Raw genomic sequence first — 20,289 nt, 5'->3', positions numbered from 1 at the left:
AAAGGGAAAAAAAGAAATGCAAAAAAATAAAAGAGACTTTAAATGTTACTAGGCTAAGGAATTGGTTTAAATAATATCAATTGTGAATGACACTTAAAATATTTGATTTGAGAAATTATCTCCATCCCATTTATTTTGTAAAACTAGAAGCTACAGAAATAAGGAGAGCAAAGATATCTTCAACTAAAAGCTCTACATGGGAAGCCATTATATCACAAAACTGAATCACTATGTGAGGAGGCCATCAGCATACCCCTTTTCTGCACTGAATTTCAAATGTTTGGAACAAAGCAACACCCAACCACCATCATCTGACTCCTTATGAACTGTCAGTTACATAAGGCTAAAAGGTTTCTACCAATGATTTTTCCCCCAGAAAAAAACACCATTTAAACTTTATGTCTCATGGTTTACATTCAATATATAAGCACTTGAATATCACTCTTGTTTTATGTGTATATTTGAATAACTCTTAATATTGACGTACTTTCAAGAAAAATCTTCTTTAGAAATTTAAACAAGATGTTCAAGAATGCAAAACTGGTTTTTAGTAAACTGAGTTGAACTTAAAAGTGATGCTGTGAGGAAAAGAGCAACAAAATGTTTCCTAGTGGTTATGTACGATTGTTTTATTAGGTTTGATAAGACTAAACAGTCCAAAGATTTGACAGTCCTGACACCTGGCATATGAAAGATGGAATTCCTGAATGGAAATTATTCTTATTGAACTTCTCTGAAGAGTTTTGGCTGGAAAGAAGTATCTTTTCCAAAGCCAGTACATTCTCGGCACTCCTTCAACTGGCTGAAAAATGAGGTACTGAATTCTTTGCTTAATGGGAAATCTACTGTTGTTTTAATACATATTTTTGGAACCTTTCTTTAAAAAAATTTCTGTCATCACTTTTCTTTTGTGGAAATAAATATGATACCATATGGGAAAAAATGTTGTAGCTCCATATGTATAGAAAAAATATTCTGAATTTAAGGATGAACTAACTCTAACCTCTATTTAATGATTAGAAAATACTGAAAATAACACCCATACAAGTGTATATGCAAAAATCCAAGGTAATATGGCTACTGTGTTTAGGTAAAATCAAAGGTGTTTATAATATGAATAGTAAGATATTTCTATGCAGCTACATTATTTGTCTTACTGATTCTACCATGTGATGCACAGCAGACCCATTATTGTACTTCAGTTCCGATATTTATATACAATATAGTTCAAAGAACTGATTCCTAGCCTTCCACCTACTGCTGAAAAAAAATGTAAGACAGAAAACCAAATAAAAAGAGGTCATAAATCGCATAGTACAGATGCTGAAAAGTGAAAGTACTTTTTTTGTGTGGATTTGTCAATGTATCACATATATTTTAAAATTATGAAATCCATAAAGAATAGTTTCATGATTGAAAACAACAAAAAAAGAGAGTATGGATTAATTAAACAAAGAAATGCAGAATTCTGTAGAACTGATTGAGAGACCAGTGGAGGAAGCTATCCATTTTCAAATGTCTACGACACAAAGTATTTTGTGATTCTGGATTATCTTCTCTACTCAGCCCAAGTCTCAACAGTAGGAGTCAATATGGGGCCCCTACTTGGAATAGGGATCCAACAGGTATCCTGAAACATTTGCCTTTTTAACCTCTTTGAATATGTTCCATATGGGTCTAATGTGGTAATAGGAGATGGACCAGGATTCATGAACCAGGAAAATGAGCCAAGTGAAATTTTAGCCTAGACATGATTAACATCTCTTATCAAATCACCTCAGATGGCAGAGAACTTACTTCCGAGACATTTTATCTTTGATCCAAACATGATTTCTCTCTACCTTTTCCTCATTTTCTTCTGGCACCCAGAGAAACATTTATCTTCTATTCCAGATGGTTTTCAAACGTGAAGATAGTACTCATGTTCCTCAGCTTACATGTCTAATTGAATACCATATTCTCCAGAGATATTCATAGCTCTTTCTATCTTTTTTAAAAAACTAAATTTATCGGGGCAGTATTGGTTAAAAAAAATAACATAGGTTTCAAGTGTATAATTCTATGATAGATCATCTGTATATTGTATTGTGTGTTTACCACACAAAGTCAAATCTTCTCCTGTTACCATAAATTTGACCCTCTTTACCCTTTACTAGCTCTCCACCCCCTTTCCTTCTGTTAACCACTGTACTATTGTCTGTGTCTGAGTTTTTGTTTGTTTTTCTTATTTGTTCATTTGTTGCTTTCAGTTTATATCCCACATATGAATGAAATCATATGGTTCTTAACATTTTGTCTGAGTTATTTTTTTTAAAATATATTTTATTGATTTTTTACAGAGAGGAAGAGAGAGGGACAGAGAGCCAGAAACATCGATGAGAGAGAAACATCAACCAGCTGCCTCTTGCACACCCCCCACTGGGGATGTGCCCGCAACCAAGGTACATGCCCTTGACCGGAATCGAACCTGGGACCCTTGAGTCCGCAGGCCGACGCTCTATCCACTGAGCCAAACCGGCCTCGGCTGTCTGAGTTATTTTGCTTAGCATGATATTCTCAAGATCCACCCATGTTGTCCCAAATGTCAGTATTTCATCTTTTTTATGGTTAAGTCATATTCCATTGTATATATGTGCTAAATCTTCCTCATCCAGTCAGTTATTGAGGGACACTTTGTGTTCTTTTCTATGTCTGAAGAACTCATACAACTCAACACCAAAAAAATAAATAATTCAATTAAAAAGTGGGAAGAGGACCTGTCATTTTTAAAATGTGAATTAGTATCATGCTTGTTCCTCATATTAATTTCACATCTTAAATCAGTTATTTTTTATCATAATACATTCTAAAATGTGTCATTTAACACACCTCAAATGCGTTCCAATTTCTGTAGAAAATAGGAACACTATCTTCCCCCCTTACTAACATTTCCTGTGATCAGAAAATAAAATATGTTCTACAACATTTACAATGAACCACTCTTCCTCCACATTGCCAATCTTGATTTATCAACAGGATTACCTCCTTACCATCAATGCACTCTCTTTAATATATATGCATGCATATATATATATATATATATATATATATATATATACACATTCATACATATCTATACATACATATGGAAATCCTATGACAACCTAAAACAATGAGACATTAGACAAATAATTTTGAGTTGAACTAGATGAATACTAATCATATTTGATGGGAGTAAGTTCCATTGTTATTCATTTAACAGTTGAAATTTTTCTTTTTCTTGCAATAATTTATGGATAAGACAGCAATGCAATACCTCATCTATAACTGAGTTTTTTCTCCAAGTTTTTATGCTTTCCAGTTTTCAACTTTATTTTATCTGAAGTCTCAAATAATTAATAGCATAGTCATTTTTTATATATTCCCATGTGCCAATACTTGGCTTAATTTCAAATTCCTGTTAAGATGCAGGTATCAATCTTCAGCTCTGGGACCCCTGGCCAGTGTTTCAGAATGGTCCTTATTATTAGTAATATCAGTGGTAAGGAGGCTCTTTTCCCTCTGTTGTGATGCTTAATTGCATTATTTATACTTATTTACACAAATAAGGCTCAGATGCAATCACTTGATAACAGATATTAGAGAAAGGAGGAAAAAAATCTTCAAGATGAATGATTTTGGCTCTCACTTGTAAGAGTATCTCTTGGATAAGTTGGTATTGTGAATATTGGTTTTGTTATATATTCACCCTCAGTAAAACTTTTTAAATTTCCTTTTGAATGCATGTGTTATGTCTGAGGAATGTTTCAATTGTACTAAAGATTTATCACTCATTGAAAATGTTGTCAGAGCTTTCATATGCGTTGGATATTTGGATAGTGAACTTTTTAAACTCCCAGTCTCCTGGCGCCTTTTGCAGGCTCCAGACTAAAGCTGATTTAAGATAGAGAAGAGATTTATATTTAAGCAAGTTGAGAGTTCTAATTAAAATCTTGTTTTGGACATGCTAATAACTGAAATAAGACAGTGTTTGTGATGAAGTGCCCCATTACATAAAGAATGAGGAGAAAATCAAGGGGCAAGTTTAAGTTTTCATCCAAGAATGAGGGAGAATTTTCCCATGGAATACAATTTAAAGGGGCTGCAGGAAACAAAAGTAATTGAATTTTGGTCAGTTACAATCCAGGATTCTCACTACTTTGGAGGTGGTGGCAGGATCTCAGAGGGTAAGACAAGATCATGGGCACTGAAATCCAAATTTGAGGAAAATGCCTTCTTCCAAGCCTGGCGAGGGACGAGTGGTTTCTTCCACCCTTAAGAGGCCATTCCCACTTGACCAATGTATATTGACAAATGGAAAATTAAATCCAACAAACCAGGAGGCCCCCTTCAAATGTTCTGGATTATATATAATCCTTGGGACCTGGGATTCTGCAGTAAGAGAGATCACATTTCTAACTAGTGTCTCAGAGTCAGACTTATTTTGATTTAAAAATTTATATGTTTTGATATCTTAAATGTGTAGTTTTATTTAACACATAGTATTTGCTTCATTTTAAAAAGTTTGTGGAATAGAAGAAAATACATGGCAGTCGTTGATTCAGGACAGGTACTGGGTGAAAAGGACATCAGCAGGGCATAGAGTGGGTGAGTATTGAGTCAATAATATCTAAAGATAATTCCTAAACAGCCTGGAGTTTCTCTCTCTCTCTCTCTCTCTCTCTCTCTCTCTCTCTCTCTCTCTCCCCCCCCCCACCCCCCCGCAGGACGTACATCTCTGTCAGCAGTGTAGTTGTGCACAGCACAAACACCATGAGGGTTTTAGAAGATTACTAATCTTGCTTTACTTTCCTTCCTGGCAAATTCTCTGTGAGTGGTTATTTTGTAATCCTTAATAGATAGGCGTTTTATGCCTCTAGAAATATACTGCAATTTTATGGCTCTTCGTGATGAGTGAATTTTTCAGCAACCATATGGTGTGGCTGGCTCCAACTCTATCAAACTCTAATAACCTTCCGAGTCTGGAGCAGCTTGCTCATTCCGATCTTTCTTAAGCCTCGTATATTGATTGCAGCCTTTGATAAGTCAAGTTGCTGAGTTTTCAGTCTCTGCCAGAAGGTTTAAATAAGAAAGCTTGAAACTCATCCTTTGGTTGAGCTCTATTTTGAAAAACTTACTTTCTCCTATGCCATAGGCACAATCAATTTATGGCATAACTTTTCATATTATTTTTTAATATTTTGGAAAAATTTTGTTTCTCAAACCTTTACATGTAAGTTCTTGAATCTCTTGGGGTAGTCTTACTATGCCTTTTCATTTTATATGTATCAGAATATTTTCTTTCTACCACATACTCATACTTCATACTTCCTGAAATTTTTTGAACTGTGTTTATCTTTGCAATTATCTCAGAGCTTAATGTAGTAAAATATTAGGTAGTGTCAGGAGCTTATTGCAGAATGTAAAACTTCTATTTTTATACATATAAACATCATTTAATTAATATTATATGCCTAGCATGGTACCTTCCCTGATAAAATTTAATACCTAACTAGGTGCAAGTTCAGAAAGCTCTACCTGGTAGTTGTGTGGCGAACTGGAGACTGGAAAGGTGAGAAAGAGTCAAGTATTATTCATAAGTTTCTGGTTTGTGTTGCTGGGTGAATGGAATATTTATGTGACAGTGGGGGAGAAGTGAGAAAAGTAATGAACTCAGGTTGAAAATGTGCGGTGTAGCCTTCTGTAGATGACCATTTCGAGAGAAAGATGTAACTCTAAGCAGTTGGTAGCCGATACTTCCAGTAGTTTATGTCACCTCTGAAAAAAGGGATCTGGGTGAAGCATGCAGTGTTTATTGCAGTATCAAAGTAAGATTTTTTGTTTTGTGAAGAAATATAGATTAGTATCATGTAAAGGCAAGTGATGGGAGAAGAGCCTTTGAGGCAGAAGGGTAACCATATGTGAAGTTTTGGGGGTAGGGCAAGACTTCTTAAGGACTTGAAGTCCACTGTGAAGTAGAGCGAGAACTGAAGAGGGTGGCTCAAGACCCTTTAAGGTCCTGATAAGAATTTTGAATCTGAGTGTAACAGACTCAAGGGGCAAGAAGTTTAAGAAGTCAAAGTAATGCCTCTTTTAAAAAAGGTCTCTTTGGGGGACAATATTGAGAATGATTTGCAAAACAGCCAGAATACAATCAGAGAAGCCTCCTAGTGACTGTGAAAATGAATACCAGTGAAAAAGGAAACAAAATTTATGGCAGAGTCAAAATGAACAGGACTTAATAGTGGATTAGTTATGAACATTGAAAGAGAGGAAAGTGTCAAGAAAGATAAACGAAAACAGAATTCTGGGGTGGAGATTGAAGATCTGAAAGAAGTTGTAGTGGAGTCAGAACCTGTGAGATGCCTGATGGTGATATCAAGGTGGTTGAATATATGGGTATGGAACTCCAATGATAATATGAGGCCAGAAAAATAAGTTTAGGAGTTATAGACTATACTTAAGAAACAAGAGAAAGAACGAGCTCAAATATGAAGAGGGTAAGAACATAAAAGATCCCAAATAAGAGACATGAAAGATATTGTCAAGTCGGCTAGAGTACCCAACTTCTAAATATTCAATATAGCAGCTTCACCTTCCCTTTTTGTTCCTTAATTTCTCTCTGTCTCTCACCACTCAAACCCCTGCACCTTAACTTGGTGAGTTCCAGACTCTAACAATACTTATGGCACTTGCTGTAGACTGTTACAAGAATGACACCAGAAACCCTTGTCATTCAACTTGTGTGGGTACTAGAAAGCCTTGTGTTTAAATCCAAATGCTTGCTCCCAATCTAAAATGTTTCAGAAAGTTCCTTTTCATTCCAAAGTTGTCTATGTTACAGTTTTGTATTTTTAGTTATGCTTATTCCAGAAAAAGGTATTATTATTCCCATTTTTCCTTGTCTTTAACACCAGTCTATCTTCCTTTTGAACAGAGATGTGTCTCAGAATGTGTGAGCTACTTGAATGAAGTGATCATGTCTTATGTATCTTACTAAAGGCCTGGTGCACAAAATTTGTGCACTTGTGGGGTTCCCTCAGCCCAGCCTGCACCCTCTTGCAGTCTGGAAGCCCTTGGGGGATGTCCGACTGCTGGCTTAGGGAGTAGGCCTAAGCCAGCAGTCAGACATCCTTAAGCCAGCAGTTGGACATCCTTAGTGCTGCCACGGAAGCGGGAGAGGCAGTTGCATTTGCCAGCTGTGAGCCTGGCTCAGGGCTAATGGCTTGAGTATCTGCATTGAGTATCTGCCCCCTGATAGTCAGTGCATGTCATAGCAATCGGTCGGTCTGCTGTTCGGTTGATTTGCTTATTAGACATTTATTATATAGGACTAGAGGCCCGGGGCACAAAATTCGTGCAGTGGGAGGATGTCCCTCAGCCCAGCCTGCACCCTCTCCAATCTGGGACCCCTTGGGGGATGTCTGACTCCCGGTTTAGGCCCGATCCTACCGGCAGTCGGACATCCCTCTCACAATCCGGGCCTGCTGGCTCCTAACCGCTCGCCTGCCTGCCTGCCTGCCTGATTGCCTCTAACCACTTCTGCCTGCCAGCCTGATCACCCCCTAATGCTCCCCTGCTGGCCTGATTAACACCTAACTTCTCCCCTGCAGGCCTGATCACCCCCAACTGCCCTCCCCTGCCGGCCTGGTTGCCCCCAACTGCCCTCCCCTGATGGCCTGGTCACCCCCAACTGTCCTCGCCTGCCGGCCTGATGGCCCCCAACTGCCCTCCCCTGCCAGCCTGATCACCCCTAACTGCCCTCCCCTGCCGGCCTGATCTCGCCCTTAACTGCCCTCCCTTGCAGACCTGATCTCACCCCCAACTGCCCTCCTCTGCTGGCCAATTTGGTTCTGATTGGTCAGTTTCTATGCCAGTCAGTGCAAAAGCTCCACCTCCTAGGCAGCCATTGGCTCCTCACAGTTCACCCAGATTTGATTCTGATTGGTCGGTTTCTATGCCAGTCAGCGTCAAAAGCTCCACCTCCTAGGCAGCCATTGGCTCCTCACATTTCACCCAGATTTGGTTCTGATTGTCAGTTTCTATGCCAGTCAGCGTATCTGGGCCTATCAACGGGGCCTAATCAGAAAGGCAGGGCTGATCAGTAGCCCCGGTGGAGGCCTAGAGGGAAATGGAGGCGTGGCTGCTGACCAGGCCCGGAAAGAAAGAGAGAGGCATGTGCTGATCAACAGCTGCCACAGAGGCTATGGATCAGACCCTGCTTCTCTATTCAGGCCTCTCTCCAGGCCTGATTCGCAGCCCGCTCAGCAGTCAGTGCTGGGTCACCATGCCTGCAGCTGTAGCAATCAGTGCTGGGTCACCACGGCAACCCAGCGCTGACTGCAAGACTGACTGATTGGTCGAGCCTCCTGGTCATTGTGGATGTGACGGACCCAGGGTTTTTATATATTAGGATGTTCCAATGTTTAACCTATTGTATGGCAAATAAGCAGTGGTAAACAAGTATTTATTGAATAAATTAATAAATAAGTAAATAAGTAAAAACTGCATAAGTGACTGGGAAGGTAGAATGGGTCACCAGGAAAATTATTATAGCAGACACAAAAATAGGCAGTGACTACTTATAATGAAAGTTATTAAAAGTCATTGTACCCAGACAGTATTTTGTATAGCCTACTCTGACTCCTGGGGCAGGCAATGGATCCAGAGATGTTGGTGTGTATTGTACATACATTAAAGCATTTAATTAAATATTATAAAATAGGCACGTTTCATAACACTGTCAAAATGCACATGCTAGGATTATGGTGGGGATTCTTTAACAGCTGCGTGATGAATACGAGGCACCACTGAGAATGCCTGAGGTTACAAAAAAAATGCAGAAAAGAAATGAATCACTTGACATAAAATGACTAAGAAAAGAAGCAAACATTTTTCTATTAGTCAAATGTCAAAGTATGTAGCAAAACTCAAAGCTTAAAAAATAGCAAAATCAAAACAAGATTGCTCAAGGCAGAGAAGTATCAACCAAATAATAAAAGGTTATTCCAAAACACAGATTGCAGCTCATTTCTCTGTTCACCAGCAACCTGGCAGCAACTGAGTTTAACAATTTACTTTACCAAAGATGATAAATGTGCCAGAAATGTTTATCATAAACAATGGGGTAAGAGGAGACTGCAAAACCAAAAGACCATGGCTAGAGGTGGGAGGAGGCTGGCTGGAGCTTCAAGGGGAACCAAGGCGCTATGTTTGAGCAATCTGTATTTTCTGAAAAGCAGGCACTGGGATTTTTCCTATTTGCTCTTTTCTTAAATTATTTTTCTTATATAAGTACAAGACATTTATTAATAACAAGTAAAGCTAAGTAATATTAGCTTGATCAAAGCAAGTTTATATTGTAGGATTTTATAACTGAAAACCATTTGAAATTATAAACAAAATATTAGGGATTTTTCCCTGTCCAATATTTTTGGGACATTTTGAAGGGAACTTTTTCATTATTCAAAAAGGAAATGATTAATCTACTCTGTCAATTGCCAGATGGTAGCATGAACTTGTAGTTTAAGGACAGCTTTAAATGTGGGGGGAGGGAAATCCTTCCTATTTGCAATGTATCAATAATTTGGTTGAACATAAATTATTTACTGTGAAATTGCATGAGATTGTGTTTCCTATGTCTTCCCTGAAGTCACCACAAATAAATTGAACCCCAAAACATATTACATGCTGACAACTTTATGAGTCTATTCAAACATTCTTTCTTGAAACTAGTAAAATAATTTCTCTATTTGGCTTTTTATAACTTAAATGACACCCAAAATATTTCTATTTGACTATGTACTATCTGTTGTTAATAGATAAACTGACTCATTTTATTAAAATACTAGAGGCCCGGTGTATGAATTCATGTACGGGTGGGGTCCCTTGGAGTGGACTGCGGGGATCAGGCCCCAGCTCACGCCCCCAGCCTTGAAGCCTTGCAGCCCCACCTGACACCCTGTCATGGCCTGGCGCCACCCTCTCACCTGTTCCACCATCCCGCCTGCAGGATGACCGATCAGGGCCAGGCGGTCTGCCCCCCCCCCCCCCCCCCCGCAGGTCCCTCAGTGTCTGAGAGCCAGGCAGCGGCCCAGCCACCTGCCACCTGCCACTGCCACTGCCACTGGTGGCCCTCTATGGGGCGATCGGCTGGGCGATCAGGCCCCCGCTCACGCCACCTTTTCCTGGTGCCGCCCGCTCACCTGCTCCACCATCCCGCCCCGGTCCCACTCTCGTGTTGGGGCCCATCAGGGCTGGCAGTGCCTCCACTGCTGCCCAATGCCAGTGCCACGTCACTGACACCCGCCATGATCCGCACCCCCCCCCTGGTCAAACAATTTGCATATTAGGCTTTTATTATATAGGATTTATTCTAGCATTATTTTCCAGCATTTTTATAAATATAATTCAAACGTACTTTGAAAAAAGTCAGAATTTTGGAATATCTGTTTTTCTGAAAATACATCAAACCATACATAATTCAGTACATAAACCCACTCTGCAAAGGCTACAAAGGTGAAATAAACATCTACTATTTCTTCATCCACACAATGGAATATTATTCAGCAATAAGAAGAAATGTGTTATTAAGCCATGAAGGAATCTCGACTACATATTCCTAAGGAACAGGAGTCTATCTGGAAAGGCTACATATTGTGTGATTCCTACTATATGACAATCTACAGAAAGCAGATGGAGACAAAAATATCATTGGTTACCAGAGTTTAGTAGGAGGAAGCAATGATGAATAGGTGGATCACCAGAGCTTTTTAGGACAGTGAAATTATTTTTCATGATGATGGATACCTGTCATTAAACATATGTCAAAACTTATAGAATGTACATCACAATGAGCAAACCCCAATGTAAACTATGGACTTCAGTCAATAATCATGTATCAATGTTGGATCATTAATTCTAACAAATATATACTACAAATGCAAGGGGAAACTGGAGGTGAGGGGATATGTGCGAATACTCTGTACTTGTCAGTTTTTCTTTAAACCTAAAACTGTTTAAATAATACCAAGTCTATTCATTTTTTAAACATCTATGATCTTTTCCCTCCCAGATTTTAAAGTCTAGTTTGAGGCAGGTGTATAACTAACTATCCTTATTAGTTTCCTAGGTTTGCCATAATAAATTACCAAAATCTTGGTGGCTATAAACAACAGAAATTTCTTTTCTCATAGTTCTGGAGTCCAAAAGTCTGAAATCAAGATGCTGACAGGATCCTGCTCCCTAGCAGGGAGACTGTTTCCAGCGTCTGGTGAACTTCCTTGGCTCACATCAACCCAATCTCTGACGCCATTTTCCCACAGTCACCTTTGCTCCCTATGCCTCTCTCCTTCATGTCTTGTAAGGACATTTGTATTGGATTTAAAGCCCATGATGATAATCCAGGATGATCCAGGATGATCTTGTTGTAAGATACTTAATTACATCTGCAAAAAGCCTTATTCTAAACGAGGTCACATTCAGAGGTCCAAGTTGTTAGGGTGTGAATGTATCTTATGGTGGCGGGGGGGGGGGGGGGGGGCGGCGCTCCATTCAACTCACAGCATTACCCATAGCACGAGTTGCATTATAAAAGCATATGATCACAGGGTTCTTGGAGGGAGGTGTGAAAATGTCACAGGGAACGTGACATGAGATGACTGTTAAAGGTTGAACTGGAGTTTGCTAGACTAGGGCAGGAATGGAATGGAGTGAGAGGTAGGAAGGAGGATGTCATCTCTGAGGACGACCACAACAAGACCACAACAAGGCATGTTTAGATAGTGGTAAGAAGGCCAGTGTCCCTAAAAGAGAGGCTGGGCCAAGTCTGAGATGTTGGACTGTGGCCAGGATATAAAGGAGCTGACAATCCTAAGAGAAAAGCATTTGTTTCTCTTTCTTCCTAGTCACAAAGTTCTTAAAGACAAGATCAGATTTGTATTTTAGAAATAGGGCTTTTGGCAACAGAGTTAGGGCTTTAAGAAGCAGAGGTTAGTGGCAGGGAGATGAATAGGCCACAGTGAATGAGATCTGACCCTGAGACCTCCACAGTGGGGGAGAAGAGAGATAGGACAAATAAGAGCTATGTTGAAGGTGGAATAGACAGCATGGAAGGAATAGCTGAATTTAGTGAGTGGGGAGGTGAGGGTGAATCTTCAGTGTACCGTTTCAAATTAAAAAGATTTAATTTCATGCCATAAACAAAGAGCAGGGGCTTTTAAAAGAAGGAAGTGGCTTTATGGGAGTGCAGAAAGTTACACGCTAATTTTTGGATATATTTAATGTTGGTCTATCTTGTACCCGAGTTCTAAATTTGATATATGAAAACGTTTTGCTTCTGAGAAGTAAAGGACAATGAAAAAAGAAATGTAAGCTTTGGGGGAAACGTTAACAATTACCTTTAGCATTTCCAGCATGGATCCCTCCCAGTCAGTTCCTGTCACAGATGGCAAGCTCAAACAGACCACATGGCCCTGAAAACAAAAGGAATGAGGGAATCAGCAAGTATTAAGAAGTTTTACTGGTTCCTAGAGACAAGAAAATATTTTAGCCTTTAGAGGGGATAGAAGTCTGAAATTACTGCTACAAAATAACAGCCCAATCCCGTTATAGATTGCAAAAAGAACTAGAGCATAAGCTTTCACCAGGGAGGAGGTCTTCAAACCCACAGAATGTTGCTTTAGTACCTTTATTTTTATCTTTGCAGAGCTGGTGCAATGAAAGAAGAAATCTACATTCCAACATAAAAAATAAACATAATATCACTGTGACAGGGACTGATTCAGTATGGAAACATTGACTGTAGAGGCATTCTGGCTTACTTCAAAAGACTTTCAATAACTGCCAAAAGAGTTTATTTGGATAGTTTCAGTTTCATGTGTTTAATCAACTAAAAACTCAACCCAGAGTCCAGAGTGTGACACAGCATGTGTTCCAAAGGGGGTGTCCATGTGTTCATATTTTGGGGGGCACCAGTGTGTTTGCATGTGTGGATGTTTGAGCTTGGTCAAAGGGGTGTGTATGTGTTTGTGTGTGTGTGTGTGTGTGTGTGTGTGTGTGTGTGTGTGAGAGAGAGAGAGAGAGAGAGAGAGAGAGAGAGAGAGAGAGAATTTTATTGTTTTATATCATTCATTTCTTTAATAGGCTCACACTCATAATCTTCCCAGCTGTGATCATATCAGGCCTAAATTTCCATGATTTCTATAACACTTCATCATGATCTAGATCTTACAATAGTATGTTGCAAAGGGATTCCATAACTGCAGATAAGACTAGAAAGAAGAAAAATATAACTGCTTTCCCTCTCTCTGGTTAACAGACTTCATTCAGCTTGAGGTCACAAGCCTTTCTTTTAAGGACTTCTACATCCTATCAGTTGGTTTCAATCTACTAGTATGTACATTTTGGCATGCTGGTACCCCTACCTCTTAGCACACAATACACAGAAATTCTGATTTTGTTTCTCAAGGTAAGTGAGTTTTAAATGATTCTAGTTTGCCACAGTGAATTAGGTCCCATTAATCAGTTCAAATATGCTATCAGCATGCAGCTTAGTGGCTGTATAACTTACAGAGGATTTAAAAATATATATATATATAGGAAATAAACTATTTTTCAAAAAAATTGGCAAACTAATTTCAAGTATGACTGTATCATTTTACGTTCCAACTAGCAATACAGTGTTAATTATGCTAGAGTTGTGACATGTATCCCTTTAGTATCCTATATAATAAAAGCATAATATGAAAATCGACCAAACGGCCGAACAGTGGAACGACCATCTGGACGACCACCTGGGACCACACTATGACACCCTCTGGCACCAGGACAGCCAAGATGGGTGCAATGTGATTGGTTGGGGACCCGGCCATTGTCCCATGATCACCCCACAGAGGAGGCCCAGGCCACTGACAGGCAGGCTCTGGCGGGTGGGTGGGCCCTCCCTCTGTCAGGGAAGCCTGGGTCCCAGGAGCCAGCAGCTGGAGGGAAGCCCAGGGCCCAGGTCCTGGGTGCCGGAGGGAAGCTGGTGTCAGCAGCCAGGGGAAGGAATGCCTACACTTGCACGAATTCCGTGCATTGGGCCTCTAGTCATATATAAAAACAAAAACAAACTAGTGTTCTGTGCATCCTGCCTGTAACCAGGATTCCAGCCAGCTGTCCTATAAATGTTTGCTGCTGATCAAGATGGGGCTCAGGTGATGGTGTGGGTGACTCAGCATCACCACGCACTAACTCTGGAATGTGTGTGTTGAGGATACTGCCTGAGTAGCAGCACTTCTTCAGGTGAAGAACAACATCTCTTTAAAACCAGTGTCATTCGACATTAACTCTTCTTAGTAGAAGCATCAGAAATGGTTCTGGAGAGCATTATGCTAAGTGAAATAAGCCAGTCAGAGAAAGATTAACATCACATGATCTCACTCATTTATGGAATATAATAAACAACATAAACTGATGATCAAAAACAGATCCAGAGACAGAGAAGCATCAATGAGATGCTCAAACCTCAGAGGGAAGGTAGGGGAGGGTGGGGGTAAGGGGGAGAGATCAACCAAAGGACTTGTATGCATGCATATAAGCCTAACCAATGGACACAGACAACAGGGGGGTAAGGGCATGAGTGGGGGGGATGAGGGGGTAACGGGGGGATAAGGACACATATATAATACCTTAATCAATAAAGAAATTTTTTTAAAAAAGAAATGGCTCTTGTACCTTAAGAACTTAAAATGTGGGTGGGGAAGCAAAGACTGACACAGAAAGGGTAGATTACAGGCCAGGCTGTGTGTACAGACCTGCCTTTTTCTTTTTAAAATATATTTTCATGTATTTCAGAGAGGAAGGGAGGAGGGGAAGAGAGATAAAAACATCAATGATGAAAGAAAATCATTGATAGGCTGCTTCTTGCACGCCCCCCACTGGGACCTAGCCTGCAACTCAGGCATGTACCCTGACCCGGAATTGAACCATAATCTCTTAGTTCATAGGTTGACGTTCAACCACTGAGGCATGCTGCCCGGCAGACCTGTCTTTTTGAACCAGGGGAAGATACTAGGTTCCTTCTCAATCTTCAATCCACATAGAAGTGTGATAGTTATGTCAACTGATTGAGAAAACAGTATGGATATTTTCTCTACACTGTCAGTCAATTTGCTATTATCCTGGCATCATCCCTCTAAATGATATGCATTCTTTCCTGAAGGAAACAGCTCAGTACATATATGTGTAGCTAATTATCTTTCCTTTCCAATTCCTCTAAAACCCTGTGCAAGGGATCACAGGTACTGTATTTTCCTTTTCTAGAAAAGACTGGCAAGACTTGTCAAATTAACAACTTTGTGAATTAGCATGAACTAGTCACATTTTCCACATTTCCATTTTTTCAGTCATTAATTGTGATAAAGAGCAACTGTTTTGTCAGCTATGGTCTCACTTGGGGCACTGTAAGCCAAGTGCTCATCTGCCTGGTCATTCAACCTGCCAGTATGAACAGTATAAGAAATCCCTGGGTGAACAGATACTCACTATTCTCTAGCTTGTCACTCTGTTTTGGGCAGCTCACAATTCCTGCTTCACTTGTGAGTTTACCAGAGCTGACAACTGATGCTACTGACTTGCTGAGAGATAAGAAGATAAAAATAAATCCATATTAAATTTTATGAGCCTCTTCTCTGTTGTCAGGAAATTGCAAATGGTTTTAGTAAGCTATTAATCACTGCACTTGTCCCCCCTTCCTACCTTCAACCACATCTCTAACACTTGGGGAATGATTTAACAAATTTTACCATGTGCCTGGGTCTAAAATAGACCCCTTATTTGCATTAACCTCATTCAATCCTTCAAACTATTAACCTCATTCAATCCTTCAAATTATAACCAAACTATAATTAGGTTAAAGTTTATTCAAATTTTCCATGGGAAGTTAAGGCACAGAGAGGACAATTTTCCCAAGTGCATATGACTATCAAGTGTAAAACTTGGTATTTGAACACTTTCAATATGATTCCAGAGCCAAAGCTTTTAACCATTTGATTATACTTTCTTCCAAAGAAGAACTACGGAACTAGAAACAACTGGATGTGTGAGGCACCAGGGTGTGTCTCAGAGACATAAATTAAGTGCTCAGCATTTGGTATTCCCTCTTCTCTTTCTCCTCATTTTCTAGGTACAACTTCTATATTGTTGTTTGGAGGATCACTAAGGCAAATTACAAAGGAATTTATAAGTTTGAGTAATTTATGGAGAATGGCCCACTAACCACTCAGGAACGGAAATGGAGGTGGCACTCACTGAACACCAGGCACAAGTATTTCACTTATGCTGGGACTTGTACCTATTGCTATGTGGCACTGGCCCATTTTGTAGATGAGGCATTTGAGTTCTTAGGTTTACCCAGTTGTATCACTTCTGAGACTAACGATGTAAAGATATTATTCCTGCCCTCCGGACACCCTCTACCTAGCAGAAAGCCAGATGTGAACATATTCTTTACAATAGAGAGAAATAAATGTGATTAAAGAAAGTATGCCCTACAAAATAAATAAATAAAATAACATATACTTACTGAGACCTCATTCACTCATCCAAAAGCTTTAAGTATAGATAATAGAGATATTTCCATGAGATTCTACTGAGTTCTAGACTTCTCATTCAGAGACTAGACCAATTACATTTAGGTTGGAATTTAAATCATGTTAAAGTATTCAAAAGTAATTTTTAATTTAAAGCTTATTCAAGCAATCTAAGGACACCATTAAAATGATATTTTCTGCAGTCCTGGGTAACTTTCTCCACAGAACTCCCATGAGTGGTGCTGAAAACATGGCCATTTGCAGGGTTAACCAGGTAAAACTCAGACAGTTTTCTGTAGTCAGAGGCTGCAGATGTAGTAAAATCTAAGCGCTGACATTTTTATCCCACCAGGCTGTTCCAGATACAAGTTCTACCTTTTGACAGGATGCCAAGGAGTTAACCATTAAAGTGGCGTATCTGGCACCACAATATCTGGCTTTTTAAATACTCTTTTCAATAAAACATAACAACATTGCACTGCACTTGAGTTTTCAATTGCTTTTCTTTTTGATTGTCTCTGAACAGTCACATATTTGATTGGCAGGATGCACTTAAGTTTAATGTTCCCAAAACCAAAGACAAAATGTTGTGCTATTTTAAATAAGTATTTTAATAGAAAGCATGGACGACAGTAAGAAACACAGTAAAATCTAGTGACTTCCCAATACATCCATAAACTGTCAGCTGTTTTAGGATAATGTGAAAACAATGCACAGAGAGAACCTACCCCAAAATCAAACCTCAAATATTCCTGAATCAAATAGAATTAGAAGGAGCAGTTGAAACTAAGAAAACAAATTCTATGTGGAAGAACTGTGAACAAAGAAATATTAAAGCCATTCCCAAATATTAATGAAACCAAACTCTCTGGAGATGAACAATGGCATTATCAATACTGAACAGAGTAGTATACGGTAAATGATAACCTAATTGATAACTGTAAAAATATTTCAAAGTATTATGAAAACTAAATGCCTATATGCATTCTACAAGGAAGAAAATGAAATACGTGTAACAGAAGCTAATTCTATTCATAAATAGTATAAATGTTACTTTGCTTTATTAAGAAATGCTTTATTATATTTGCTCTGTCTTATAAAGAGATATTGTAATATTTTTATCCTCAGTTTCCAGAGAGTAAAAACTCATATATGCTCTCCCATACTCCCAAAGCAAGAAAACAAGACCATTCTTTTCATTGGCATTACAATTCACTGTTCTCCACCCCCCTCCCAACATATCACCTCTTTTACTATATCCACATTGAGGGTATTGAAAATGTAAACCAGTCCTTCTGTCTTTAAAACATACATAAGAAGTCTTTCTTTAAAAAATAAGTAAACTTTTTTTCATATTGGGATCTAGGGCACTGTAAGAAAGGTATTCCAATTGATGGCAGAAAGCCATTTTGGGGAACAAACTGTATATAAGCATGGGGACACAGCCTTTGTAGCTCTGAAATCACTTACACAAAGAACTCATATAGAAATTTGGCTCACCTCAGCAACACTTTTTCTTTAAATTACACAGAAATCTGAAATGCATTGGGTGTGTGTAAGGGCAAACTGTGGCCCTGAGTAAAAATGTGTATTTAAAAGGGGAAATGTGGAAGTAATTATTACCTTGATGTATTTACCAGAATGCAGCACAGAATGTATTCAGGGAGTCTTGTTTGGGCATTGAGGGTTTTGCAGCACACCTACAACTCTAGAAAGATGGCATTTGGCATCACGTGATCCAGGAGTTCACCTATACCTAGGCACTGTTGCCCTGCAAAGCCTCAACCAGCCCGGCTGCTGAGATGGACTGAAATAATTATTTCAAATGAATGAGTCACACTATTCCTGGCTTCAACTCTTCTCTTGTTCCAAATGAACAAATCAGTGTTGCAGGCAGGCACTTTAGAGAAATAAACAGGAACTTTTGTTTCCTTCCATTTAAAGGCTAAAAAGGCAAGACAAAGGAAGGAGTGCTAAGTAACTGCAAAAAAAAAAAAAAAAATCTAGTTGGATTTCATGATTACTGAGGGGTCTTTAAATCTTGTTCTGATGATGCCAACATCCATATTTCCTGCTAACCGAACTTAAAAGGAGGCTCTGGTCAGTATTAACAAGTGTCCATATGCCCCAAAGTGGGAAGAATGTGTGAGGGGTGGGCTCCAGTGTGCTGGCTACAATAGATATGCTCTACAAAGCAACCTGAGGTGGGGAGAGTGCGCCGTGAGAAGCCAAGCCAGAGACCTTGAGGAAACATCCAAAGCAAGAAGCTGTGGAAAACATAGGAAAACCCCAATTTAGAGGTGCAGACTCAGAGCTACAAGTTGGGCTCTGGGGAAAAAGCTATATTAAAATAGGCAGGTCATACACAACACAGAGTGTCTCCTATGATTTCAGCACATACCAGTGCATATTTTGGGCTTATATTATGGGACCACACTTGTGTAATCCATGGAGATGTTGAGCCAACCAAGTAGTACAGAATCAAGATACCTATATTTGCCTTGGCTTCCAGAACAATGGGTTACAACCATTGCCTCTTCACAGCACAGTTTTAGGACGCATTTCTACTCACTCCTGCTCTTCTATGATCACACCTCATAGACCCTCTAAGGCAGTGGTCGGCAAACTCATTAGTCAACAGAACCAAATATCAACAGTACAACAATTGAAATTTCTTTTGAGAGTCAAATTTTTTAAACTTAAACTTCTTCTAACGCCACTTCTTCAAAATAGACTCGCCCAGGCCGTGGTATTATATGGAAGAGCCACACTCAAGAGGCCAAAGAGCCACATGTGGCTCGCGAGCCGCAGTTTGCCGACCACGGCTCTAAGGGAACTTGGGAATAATGGATACAAATAAAATGCTCTGCTTATGAAGTAAAAGGACTTGGAGTTTCATGATTACATAGAAGCTTGAAAGACCATCTACTAGAAGGAAGCAAGGCCTGACTAAATCTAGAAAAGCACAGAGCAGTTTCTGCTGTGGACAAATGTTGGAAAGGCCATTCCAGGTAAGGGAGAAGCCTGTGTCAACAAATGAGTGTGCCCAAGGAACTGGAGTCACCTTTTCAGGGAAGGACCACAGCTCACTTGTGGGGCAGTGATAGAAGCCAGGTTAGAAGCATTCAGACTGAGGCCCAATTATACAGGAGCTAACCAATGCATGCTATGGTATTTGAACATTGTCTTCTGGGTATTCATGAGCCATTGAAGCCACTACTGAGGGATGGGGGAGGATCAAATGTTTAAACACACACTTCAGAAATCTCACTTTGGCAACAATATATAGTTTTGAAGTGAGAAAAGCTGGAGGTAGTGAAAACCAGTTAGAAAAGGATTATTGTAACAATTCAGGGGGCTGGGGGTGGGGGTGAGATTATGGAATAAGCAGCAACAGAAGAACAGAGGAGAAGATCGATTCAAGAATGTTCAGGAGAAAGTGTGTCAGTACTTATGGAAATGGAACATACTAGAAAGAAGCAGATTTTCCATAGAGGGGGAAAAATGAGAGAAGGCTAGCTTTTAAAATGGTATGCTTGTGGGGCATCTGGGAGGATTTGCCTGGGGATCAGATGGAATTGTCCCTTACAGAATTAAATTCTATTATTCAATTTGCTTTTCATTGCAAGTGACACAAACCCAATTCAAACTAGTTTAAAACATATCAAGGGTTTTATTGGCCTTTTCCAGTGGGCACAGC

This window comes from Cnephaeus nilssonii (genome assembly GCF_951640355.1).
Source record: "Cnephaeus nilssonii genome assembly, chromosome: 12".
Lineage (NCBI taxonomy): Eukaryota > Metazoa > Chordata > Mammalia > Chiroptera > Vespertilionidae > Cnephaeus > Cnephaeus nilssonii.
The sequence above is the reverse complement of the archived record's forward strand: the minus strand, read 5'-3'. Positions refer to the sequence as shown.